At 36.4% G+C, this 13,189-nt stretch overlaps 1 pseudogene across 1 annotated transcript; it reads right to left on the bottom strand.

The window, feature by feature from the left end:
- Positions 1-11,972: 11,972 nt before the first annotated feature.
- Positions 11,973-12,724, bottom strand: LOC308424806 (large ribosomal subunit protein uL29m-like; annotated as a pseudogene). The gene has a single exon. The product of its transcript is annotated as a large ribosomal subunit protein uL29m-like (transcript).
- Positions 12,725-13,189: the final 465 nt, after the last annotated feature.

Raw genomic sequence — 13,189 nt, 5'->3', positions numbered from 1 at the left:
ATTACAAATTTTCTATGGATTTCTGAGACATTACCAGCAAATGAAAATTTGCCACCATAACTATATCTGATTTTTTTACTTTTTTTCCATACTTTGGATTGTGTAATATCTTTAAAAGTGTGCTATTATGAAATTTATTTGCCTACAAACTCATGGTTCTATACAATGGATTGTTATACCGAGTTCTTTAAAATTTAACACTCTTAGGTGAACACTTTTTAGCAGCAGGAATAAACATTACCTATGCATAATTTCAGAGAAATGCTACCAACATTCATTATACAGCAAAAGACACTAACTCCAACAAAATACACTTACTAAAATCATAATTATCACCTTCTACTTACATCTCTGAGCATGAATGGTATAATCATCTGAAAAGCTGCAATCCTTTATAAAATGTAACATGCACATTTGATTTCTGAATACAGTAATGTACCTGTATGTAGTCGTATGATTTGATATCAAACAGAATCCTAGTGTCACATCACAGATGACCAAGTTTTGATCAGGAAAAAATATGCCATCAATTCTACATTGTCTACCTCACTCATATATGGTTAATACCTCAACCATGTTATCAGCTGGGCCTCATATGACTTTATTATATCGCAAGTATTTGACATTCTGGGGTCTAGGAAAATGGTAGAACCTTTCCATAAAAAGAAGTAAAATATCAATTGTAGAATTAATAGATGGACCAAATGTTAGAGTTTTTCTTAAAACAGAAAAAGAGTGCAACGTCAGGACATACATTAAACATTCCAAGTAATATATAAACACAAATATGTAGAAAAATTATGTTATTTCAATATATTCACACCCAAGAAGTAAAAAAAAGTCACTATTAAAGAGAATTAAATTATTTAAGGTTCTATAAAAGCTGGCACCAGCAATACACACATACATAAAACAAAAATTTTATAAGTAACATAATCATTCACAAAAGAAACCTTAGATATGTATTTTAAATGAAGGGCATATGATTATACATTTCAATGAAGCAAAATCAGTTTTTTGATTAAATATCTTATTAATTGTACAATAATTTTGCTATTCCTTCATAAATATAAAATTTATTATTCCTCATGATATTGACATAACTGAAATTTTCAATGTTTTAATTTTAGCTTTATTATCTTTTCTTTTTTATACGAACAGATTTGAGGATAAGATGGTCATGTGAACAAATAAGTATTATACACAATTTTTCTGTTTTTCAAGAATTATACTATTCAGGGTATATAGTATTTTTATTAGAAACTGGAATCAGATATATCAACCTGGGGCAGGGAAAAATTGGTTTAAGACATTTGCTGTGACTTCAATCTCAAGGGTTTGGTGCTCAACTCAGGAAGCTAGGAGCATAATGTACAGTGTACAGAAAAACCTGCAAATGAACACTTACATACTAAATTATAAAACAATATTCTAAAGAATAACAACAACAATGACAAAAACATGGATACAATCCTTCAGTTTTCTTTCCAATGTACAACATTTTAGAAAAAAGGAAAAAGCAGATGAATCGCTCTTTCTTCTAAAGACAAGAAGAAAACAAAATGGGAAAGAAAACTTTCCAAGCCAAAAATACCACAAAACAATCTGGTGTAGCCATTCTAATATCAAAGAAAATTGACTTTCAACCAAAACAAATTAAAATAGAAATAAAGAAAGAAATCAAAAACTTTTTAGAATTTAATGAAAATGAAAGCACAACATACCCAAACCTATGGTATGAAATGAAAGCAGTACTAAGAGGAATACTCAGAGTTCTAAGTGCCTCCAAAATGAAAGTGGAGAGAGCATACACTAGTACTTGATAGCATGGCTGAAAGTTCTAGAACAAAGAGAATTACATATACACAAGAGGAATTGACTGCAGAAAATAATCAAACTCAGAATAAAAATAAACCAAGTAAAAACCAAAAGAACCATTAAAAAAAATCAACAAAAACGGAAATTGGTTCTTGGGGAAAATCAACAAGATCCATAAACCCTTAGCCAGACTAACTAGAGGGAACAAAGAGAGTATCGAAAATAACAAAATCAGAAATGAACGGGGAGAAATAACAAGAGAAAGTGAGGAAATTCAAGAAATCATCAGATTCCACTACAAAAGCCTATATTCAACAAAACTGGAAAATGGAGGAAATGGACAAATTATTAGACAGATTCCAGATACCAACATTAAATCAGGATGGGATAAACCATCTAATCTATGCTACAACAGCAAAAGAAATAGAAACATCCTCCCACACAGAAAAAGGGCAGCACCAGAAGGGTTCAGTGTAGAATTCTATTAGACCTTCATAGAAGACTGAATACCAATACTCTCCAAACTATTCCAGAAAATAGAAACAGAGAAAATAATACCTGTCTAATTCTTCAAAGCCACAATTACTCTCATTCACAAAACCACACAAAGATCCTAAAAATGAGAAGTTTAACCAATCTCACTCATGAACATTGATGCACAAATACTCCCTAAAATTCTTGCAAACCAAATCCAAGAATACATCAAAACAATCATTCACCATTATCAATTAGGATTCAACCCTGGGATGCATGGACGGTTCAACATACAGAAATACATCAACATAATTCAACATATAAAAATATCAAGGAAAAAAATCATGATCATCAAATTAGACGCTGTAAAAGCATTTGACAAAATTCAGCACCTTCATTTTAAAAGTCTTGGAAAGAGCAGCAATCTAAGGCTCATACCTAGACATAGTAAAAGCAATATACAGCAAACCAGTAGCCAACATCAAACTAAACAATGAGAAACTTGAAGCAATACCACTACTATCAGGGACCAGACAAGACTGCCTACTCTTTTGCTACCTAATCAATATAGTACTGGAAGTCCTGGCCAGAGCAATTACACAACAAAAGAAAGTCAAAGAAAGACAAATTGGAAAGGAAGAAGTCAAACTATCACTATTTACCGATGACATGATAATATACTTATCCTGAGTGAGGTAACCCAGTCAGAAAAGAACAGACATAATAAAAAAAACACACTGATAATTGAATACTAGCCCCAGAAAGCTATGAATACTCAAGAAACAACTCACAGATCTTATTATGAAGCTCAAAAAAGAGAAAGGCCTCAGTCCTTCTTAGAAAAGAAAAAAGAAAAAGAATGTGTATTCATCATATGTTGTTATGTAACAAATTTTGTAAGTTATACTAATATTTTATAAATTAAATAAATTAATAAAGCTAATGACAAAAAATAAAATTGGCCATCCATAAAGATTTTGAGCATCATTTACAACAGATTCTCTTTGAGACCTGCAGGTCTTCAGTCCTTGAAAGTTGTATGTCCACACAGTGGAAAGTCCAGTGAAAATATAATGGTGTTATATATGCGAGAGACCTAAACCTTACATTTTCATCATATCACAAGAAAATGAAGATCATAGAAAATAAGCCTTTTAGGAGGCTACAAAGATGGCTCAGAAGTTAAAAGCACTGACTCCTTTACCAGAGGTCCTGAATTCAAATAACAGCAACCACAGGAGGGCTCTCAACCATCTTGAATGAGATCCGATGCCCTCTTCTGGTGTGTCCCAAGACAGTTACAGAGTACTTACATATAATTAATAAAGGAATGCTTTTTTAAAAAGCCCTTGAGATAACTTTACTAATTATGGTTAATAAAACCATTGAATGCTTTGAAGACAAAGAGATTTTTTTTCAAACAAAAGAGAACAGAACACTGACCTGTTGAGTTTTTACAAGACTCACACTCATTCTTTTTGATGTTCTTCTCCCAGATTCAAAGATTGGCAGACTTCTAAATTTCAAAGCAGGGTCTGCGCAGTACAAAAATTAAATTAATAAAGCTTTATTATGGAGTATGCTAAACCACAAAAAAGGACATTAATAAAAGAATATGAGGGAACTTGTTAATACTTCTGCAGATATGAAAGCATGGAATCAAATATTTAGCGTGGTAAGGATTATGAGTATAATCTGTCAGCAGGCACCAGGAATTTAAACAGAGCTCATGATTACTTTCTGTTAAACATAATTATTCAGGGTTATTACTGTGAACTTCTCTCCCTGGACCTAGAGAAAAGACAAATGACTAGTGGCTATAATGAATGATGCCTAGAATTGAATGGTGACTCATTGGCCATCAAACGAGAATACATTATCTGACTCTTTGACGAGATTCCACTTCATTCTACAAGGTAGATACGGTGTATTGACTTTCCATGTCTGTTCTGTTGTCTTGGAGTACAATGACTCTATCTGCCAATTATCATGTTATTTGAAAAATAATATGTTGTCAAAAGAATTAGTTACAGCAATTTTCATCATCATCTAAGGAGGTTTACAGCTTATCGTATTTCTAACTAAAGTCTCCTATCAACATGGCCTTGATTTCTAACTGGCATGCACAGATACGGATGCTTTCACCTTAACCCCTTAACATCCACATGAATGCATTAATATGTATAATATTACAATTATAGATTTAATGTCTTTAAATGGAATTTACTGTAAGCCAGTTGTACTCCACATTTCTAATGGTGTGGTATACTCTTATTACAGTTCCAGGAACTGATAAGTTGGCACATCTATATGTTTCAGACCCACACACAGATTGATAACAGGAGTGGTGTATAACTTCCCAATAATATAAAAAAATATGTGTTTTATGATGGTCAGCCTTTTACAAACCCTGTGGAAGTGTCAACTGACCACAAAGACATCACAACTCAAGGGTTGAGAACGAAACTTCTAGGCAATGTGAGAACAAAATCAAGAAGAATGGTAGAAAGTCACTTACAGCTGCTAGGTGTAATATTAATACACGAGTATAGATTCCCTCGTTATATCAAATCTGCTAAAATACTATCACTGTTATAATACTTTCCTGAACATGTATATATCTGCATCTTGGTAGTTTTTCCAGGCATATATCAAGTTCCAAACCCATATTAAATATGAATATAGTGAGATTCTTCTAGCCTTGGTGTTATGGATTTTCTCTCTGGCAATAACTGTTATAAGTTCACATGAAAGAATGCCTGATATGGGTTTCCTGGCATACCAATACATGTATATGCACATATATGCACACACATACATATACATACATAAGTTTATGCATAAATAAAACTTAAAAATTGACTCTAAATGTTTAGAAACTATTACTACAGAAAGTCAAGACCACGGCATCAGCAAATATTCAGCCCTTTTTGTTTATGACTTTGACTTTATATTTTTCTCATGTCAGCTATTGCTCTTGGCATTTATTAGGTAAATGAATGTTCTCTTGCGATGCCCCTGCCTCAGTAGTTTAGATTGACACTGGGAACTAGCAGATGACAAAGTACTTGAGAAAGTCGTATGAAATAATGAGAATTAATGAGGAAAATAAGAATTTTCTGGAAACAGGTGAACAAGTAAACTTTCAATGATATAACACTAGGTGAGGCAATAAGCAAGTGCTGACACCCAGGCCCTCAGTGCTTCTTCTAAGATTCTATGAGGACTAAAGTATCCAACACTGAGTTCCCAAATTTCTTTAGGAAATCTCACAATAATTTTTCACAGAGAAATGAGCAGAATACAGAAAAAAGACATGATGTACTCTTATCAAATCTGTATTCAAAAGCAATAACCATAAAAATAATCAAAAAGAAAATAATAGAAGTCCAGGTCTACCAGTGCACATTGAAAAGTTTCTCTCTAATGGATGCAAAGAGTGAACTCCACTTGATTTCATACAAGAGATGAATGACTGCTTCAACAAGAACAAACCAAAGGACTCAAGGCAGAAACTACATACAGTCACTAACAGTAGTATCACAACCATGTTAACATGTCTTCAAAAAGCCTGAAGCAACATATCACAGTGGATCACTAAGACACTTCTAAGGAATGTTTGAAGAGAAAGTCTAACAAAGATAATAACCAAATCCTAAACTTAACTGTATGAAAATTGAAGAGCGCTGTCAACGTTCTACTGTTTTCAGAAGAGAGATAAGCACGTGCAAAGCCTCCACACTAACTTACCACAGTGCAGAAGGGCTAACATAAGGCAAGTAAGACTTAGAACATATTCTGTGTTCAAATGAGGATACGAGGAAGGCATGTTTTCCCAAACAACAAAACACATATTTATTTAACTCAAGAACTACAAACATCCCAAGAGAATACTCCAATCTGATAATGAATTTAATAAGCTCTAGAAAAGTACTAGAAAATACCACTGGGTTTTATATATTCCTAAAGAATAATCTGAGAAGTCAGAAGAACGCTCAGTGTCTAAGAGGATCTGAAATATGTTTGTGGAGATTACAAACTTGCTCTGTAGGATGCTGGGTGTAAGGAGTCTTCAATGGTTCTCTCTAGATGCTGGCCCCTTGTGCTGAAACATCAAAATATGTGACAATGTACGTTCGTCTACACCATAGCATGGGGATGCTTTCCGCCTAAGTCAGCCAATCATGGATAGAAAAGGGAAACTGCCAATCCAGAGAGTGCTGAGTAAATATCCAGGAGACAGGGAAGGGAAGGCTGTAAAAGATGGAGGAAGTGGAGTTATGGAATCCCACACATCACGGACTAGGCACATGGAATTATGAATATATGAAATCATGGCTGCTCATCCAAATCTGCTTCAGAATATACATGATCCACAAGGATAGGATGAAATCAGGAATAACAATGGATAAAAAAGAGAACGAAGAGGGGGTGAATATCCACGTCCTTTCAGACAGATCATGTGCAAAAACCATTGGTCTAAAAATGTAAACACTAGGAGATTTAGATAACATAGATTAAATTAAACTCTAGGAGCTTTGGAAAGTCCCTGGCAGAAAAAAACAAAACAAAAAAACAAAAAAACAAAAAAAAAAAAAAAAAACAAAAAGAGAAAATGAAATTATTCTACCATAATCTTTCTCTGTAAATATATTATTATATTATAAATGAAAAAAATAAAATACCTAGTATGTGATAGAAAATTAACTGACAAAAGAAATTTCTATATAATAAAAATTAGAGAAAATATGCAATACAATTAGTGGATAACAGAGGGTTTTCTAGTTCAAGCTGAGGTCAGGACTACAGGAAATAAAATACAAAGACTGAACTGGGAATCTGGCTAAAATCCAGTGAGGAAGGTCACAGGCCCTAGGAGGAAATCCAATGCTGACATTTGCTTCATGTGTAAATGGTCCTTTTCTCCCCAATAGCCAGATGCTGCTGTACTATGAGATAAAGAAACTTTATTTCAAGGGGCAACAGTCATTTCACAGTCTCAAAACTAATCAAATATTGACATCAACTGACTTCACTATCTACCATGGGAAATCCGTATCATGACATCTAATACTGTTCTCTGTAATATTTTCCAGAAACATGTATGAAGTAGAATCTGGCACAATCAAGTTCATGTCTTCTTTCTACTAACAGGTGGGCCACACCCATGCCCTGCTCAATCCCTCAAACATTCCTGGATTCTTTGTTAAAGTCTTATTGACCTTTACCATCCAGGGCTATTAGATTTGATTTACAACTATGCCAATTCATTTTACCCTATGAGCCCTGAGAGTCAGTAACACAGTAAACACAGAGTCCTTTTCCAAACAACAAGAAGGAGGAGCAAGGAAGACTGCAAGAAAAAATATTGTGACCCACAGAATCCAGACTTGAAACTTCTCTAACAACATGTCTCTGAAAAAAGTTCTTAGTGCACGATCTGAGAATTCCAACACCTGCAAGAAGTCCACATTGCAGAACTAAACAATTCATGAATGTGCATGGGAACCTGATCTCCTCCTCTCACAGCAGGCTGGGTTGAACCTTGGAAGGATTCAAAGAAATTCAGGAGGAATGGCTACCCGCGGTACCTATTAACATATCACTGCAGACACTGCCTGCTAGGCACTTTCTTAACTCCAGGTTCTCTCTTGGCCAGCCTCTCCATCCTCAAGCCCCTAAGCCCCAAATACCCACCCCACCCCCAATTTCATGGCCTGGTTAAGTCTGGACCCAACCAGATAACTCCACTTTTACCTCAGACTGAAGTGCCAAAAATTAGTCGCACCACCAGCCCAAGAACCAGGTATCTTCTTGCAATGCTGCAGGTTGCATGTCTTATAAAAATAATAAAACTCCATTAGAAACTACAATGGGCTATACTGTAGCCAGCAGCATGTGACCAGAGTAAATCTCTGGGTCAGTATATATTTAATACACCTTGCCAACATACTGGAATTGGTTTTAATCTGGCGACACCCAGGGACAACAGAATCTGCCATATATCCGTACTACATTTTTCACTCATACCTAAAGTGTAATATTAATAACTAAGCCTATGAAGACACGTTTCCAATGCTGTATTTACAACAAAGGCTGCATATACCTCAGTGTAAAATTAATGGACACTATAACTATACTGAATTAATGTTAATATTACAGTCATATGATGGTGCTTTATAACGAATACTTTCAATCAAACCTGCAGTGGTCTCTCATATGATTCATATACAAAGCTCTCTCCGGAAGCCTATTCAGTCCCCTGGAGAAATGGAAATGAAATGGCAAACAGAGAAACAGGAGAGTTAAGAAAGCATGAATTAATTTGAACACAAGGAGCTTTGTTAAAGCTTTTAGAAAGAGAACCCTGGTGCACAAACGACAGCTATAACCAAGAATCTATGAGGTTATTTTAGAAAAATATTCTTGCAACCACATAAAATTAATGAAAACATCGCCATAAACACAATTCACAAGACCTCAAACTTCCCGACAATGCTATAACATTAACAACAGAACTGTGAGTGGTGGCAGGAAATGCACCCCTGCCCCACAGCCCTGCTCCTGCCCCTTTCCCAGCCCAGCAGCTCCTCTGACCTGGCGGGTGACAGAACCAACTGCTGAATGTCCTAGGAGGCCAGCACAGGAACTAGAGCTTCAGGAAGTTCTTGGGTACCACAGACACTGAAAACTGGTCTCCCACCATGACTTCCTGACCACGAGACTGCACAGAGGCGTGGAGAAACAGGGAATGGTGGAACTTCCTGTCACTTAGGTCTCTTCCTCCAAAGATCTCCCTTTGGACCCGCCCATTATTCAACAGCTTCCTGTTACATAATTCTTCAAAGCCCACCTACTTCCGGACATTCTGATTAATTAGATTTCCAAATCTTCATAGCTATTTTTTGTTGGCTTGAATTTTTGCTTGATTGTTCCCTTGTTTGTTTCTTTGTTATTGTTTTGTTTATTCTTAAACTCATCTGATCAGGCAGATGTGCCCCTCCCCTCCCCATGAAGAACCACTCCTCCAACTCTGTTGCTGGCTGACTTCCACACAACTGCAGCTGTCAGGATGCTCAGGACCTACTCTGCACAGCTTCCACACAAGATGCTGCCAGTCTAGACCAGAACTGGATGTAATAGGAATCTGTTTCTGGGTTCTGAAGCCTTCAGATACAAGAGAAGCTGCCTAACTTCTCACATTCTGAATCTAGAAGGCTGGGTAAAGATACATAAAAGACAGCAATCCCTCTGATTTCTGATGCTCAGAACAAACACCCAAAACAAATTGAAATTAAGAAGGTCCTTGATTGGAACCAAAAATCATACGAATTTCATAAGAAGAGCAATTTACATGATATACGAGATAAAGAATTAAAACCCAGACTCAGGACCAATGAGACCAAAGCTTTTTTCTTTTTTCTCTTTTTTTTTCTCTTTTTCTGGTAATGATTGTTTATTACAATTTTGAGTCATATAAACTTTCAGTCGAGCAGAAATTCTCTTCACTTAAAAACAAGATTCTTATTCCGGGTTACATTCTGTTTTACATATACTTTTTGCTCATTGTAACTAGTAAGACCTTAATGCAGAGTATCAAACCTTAAAAAAAAAGAAAAAAAAAAAAGCCAAGCACTGACACAATTATATTTGTATACATTTATGCAAAAATGTTTAAAATTTTTTTCTTTTATCTTTGTTTTTTAAAATAAAGTTTAAAAAAAAAACCAAGATTCTTATTTGCCTTAAATATAGCATTGGAAAATATTGTTTGGTAAAAAATAGTAAGAATGATTTAGTGCTTCATTGGTCTTCGTGTTTAAAACTGACAGATGAGTGGGAACCTAGTAGGAATGTCTGCTTAAAACCATTTCATACAAAAACAACTCCCACTCTGCTCCCCACACCAGCAACCTCAGGCTGGGCTCCAGCTTGGAGTCTTCTTGCCTCAGTGTCAAATGCTAAGATAATACGTCTGCACCATCGCACTTGGTTCTGTTGAACATATCAGATGCATCATCAGGAACATTTGTTACCTGACTTCCTCTTGAGTGGGAGCTGTTGAGCCTCTGCTTGTAATACATCTTGGCTCTTGGCAGACTTAGGTGCACTGCATTAATCCATGAGTCATTTATTTATGAGTTCAGTTGTTTCCCAACTCCTGGTGAGGCTGTGTTGAGTTGGCTGTGCATCCAGGGTCAGTGAGATCTGTGCTTGGTCTAAATGGGAGTCTACCTTGAGCTGGGAGTGTGTAAGATTAAAGGCATACCATTTTCCCTCAGACGACCAGAAGTAACTGGCATGTTCCCACTAGGAGGTTCCACTACTGCCTTAGGACCCTTCCTCATGTCTTTCTGCCAACTGCTTTATAATTTGATTTTTATGTAACAGGTACAGAGGGGCTTGGTGTCCTCTTAGACCTGAAAAGCCAGGCTGAACAGTGTCTGACCTGTCTCAGAGGAAGGCAGAAAAAATAGGGGACAGTACTATTTTGGAGGAGGGAGTTGAAATCCTTTAGTAGTTAAGGACATCTATGAGCAAAAAATACCACCTTCTGATAAAAAAAATGCTGCATAATTATGTAATGTTTCTTTCCACCTTACAGGGTACCTTTCACCAGATGTGGATTGTCAAACAGGCATATGAATAAGGAGGGAAGCAGTGTGTAGAAAGAAAATGCCCTTGAGGGCTCCACCCTGCCTGCCGTCACCTCACATCTGTAGCTTTAGTACACCCAGGAAAAGTACACCAACTTTTGTAGAATGTTTATACAAGTTTGCATATTTCAATTTCCACTTAAAATTTTAAGGCTTAAACTGGCTCTATAGATGAAATGAGTTTGTGCTTTCCTTGAAATGGACTTATTCTTATTATAGGCATTTTATAATTTTATACGAATGTCTATTGTCTCCAAATATTTTGCTTTCAGTAAGTACTTTCCAGCTCTCCGGTGGGTTGGTGGAATTACTCTTTATTGACTAGTAAAAGTTACTGCCTATGCTTTTTACCTTAGGCCTACAAAACTAAATAAATCACTACTGTCCTGGAAGGGTTTGGATTTGTCTGTTGTGACTTGCCACAGTCAGTCCTACTTTTCCAGTTACAAATTGCTTTTCCAGGGAAAGCAATCACCAGTTTTCTTCCAGTATCCACATTCCTTTCATGCTGACAAAACCAGGCGTGGGTATGTCACCTGCACCACACCAGCTAGTGCCTGGCATCTGCACCAGAGGAGGGCATTGGTTCCCCATGACCTGGAGTTACAGATGGTTATGAACTTCTGTATTTGTGCTGGTTTCTCTGGAAGAGCAACAAGTACTCTTAAACACTGAGCCTTCCCTTAAGCACCCTCCCCCTCACCCACTCCCACTTTAACACTACTGGTGAGAACAGAGCATTTCCAAGCTGACTTTGCTCTAGCAACCAGCATTACATCATTACATTTATAACAAGATATCTGGTGACATAAAGCTGCTTAGATGTCAGGACCTGCTCATTGAGAACTGAACCTGAACTCTGCTTGGTTTTTGTAGAAGGACCACTATTTGTGAAGCTAATGAAGATGCCCTGTTATCTAGAATAACTGATGTCACTTGAAAAGAACATTTCTTTATAAGCTTCTTAACAGATAGTAACATCAGAACTTTAAGAACAATGGAACTGAACTTCTGGGCCTCATCTTAGACAGTACTTGATTTCCGATCTTGAGAGAGATGTGGGAATTTTTCCTGTAGAATTTTTCTTTCTTTTCCTGTAAATGTCTCTTTCATGCTTCAGTGTGGGCATGTTTCTCAATTCTCAGTCTGACAAAGTGATCCACGTAAGGCATTGCAAAGAACTACCTCATGCTGTATCTCTTATTTAGGTACCAAGGTATAGGCCATGGCTTCAGTTTATGCCAGATGACTCTTCCAAATATGTCCCTTCTCCAAGCACCAGGAATTTGTTTTTCTTGATCAGTCTGAAGAAGTCTTAAAGCATCTTCCCTCTCATGGACAACTTTATCTAAGGCATCCATGGAGTCAACAACATTTTCTAACTGCTCTGGACTTGGCATTGGCAATCTCTGTCACTTGGCCTCCTGCTCTAGAGATAGAAGCATGCTTCTTCCCTTCAGAAGGACACACCAAAGCTTATGTAAGTCTTTATTACTTTTGTTCCTCTGCTGCTGGCTGGCCCATGATGCTCAAGATATGACTTTTTCTTCTCCCCAGTACTTTGGGTCATCAAAACATTCTTCTAGTCCTTTCCTCAGCATGGGGGTTTGAAATAGTTTACATTGGAGAAAGGATGTAACATGTGGTGTGTTCTTATGCAGCAAACTAAGAGAAGGCCCAGAGTGAGCAGGGGCCTTGGGATTTACTAGGGAACAAGCAGCCTTCAGGAATGCTGAGGCTTTTCTACAAATACCCACTAGACTGGTCGCAGTCATGTTTCTAAAGTAGACCCACTGGGCCTGGGACCAAAGTTTTTAAACCATGGAAATGAACTCAAAGAGGACAAAACCAAAATTATTTGCAGGCAACAAAAATTAGCAAATGCCTGAAGAAAATGAGGGCAAATTAGGATATAAAAATTGAGTTTAATAGGTGGTTAGAAACAAAAAAAAAAAAAAAAAACTGAAAAGAAAATGCAGTAAGGCAAATAATAATGATTCATAGAGAAGCTGTGGGAGACACATTATAAAACTTGAAGAAAAGGTACAGGAGCTACATGCCTCAGTCATAGAAAATGAATTAAAATGATGGTAGGTTAAGGCACAATATTATTTACTACGGGAACGGTTAGGTAAAAAAGAGAGAGGGAAAAAGATATATATATATCTTTATACATATATATATATATATATATATATATATATATATGTATGCATAAAGAGAGAGAGGGGGAGGGAGAG

The sequence above is a fragment of the Micromys minutus genome (genome assembly GCF_963924665.1).
Source record: "Micromys minutus genome assembly, chromosome: 9".
NCBI lineage: Eukaryota > Metazoa > Chordata > Mammalia > Rodentia > Muridae > Micromys > Micromys minutus.
The sequence above is the reverse complement of the archived record's forward strand: the minus strand, read 5'-3'. Positions and strand labels throughout refer to the sequence as shown.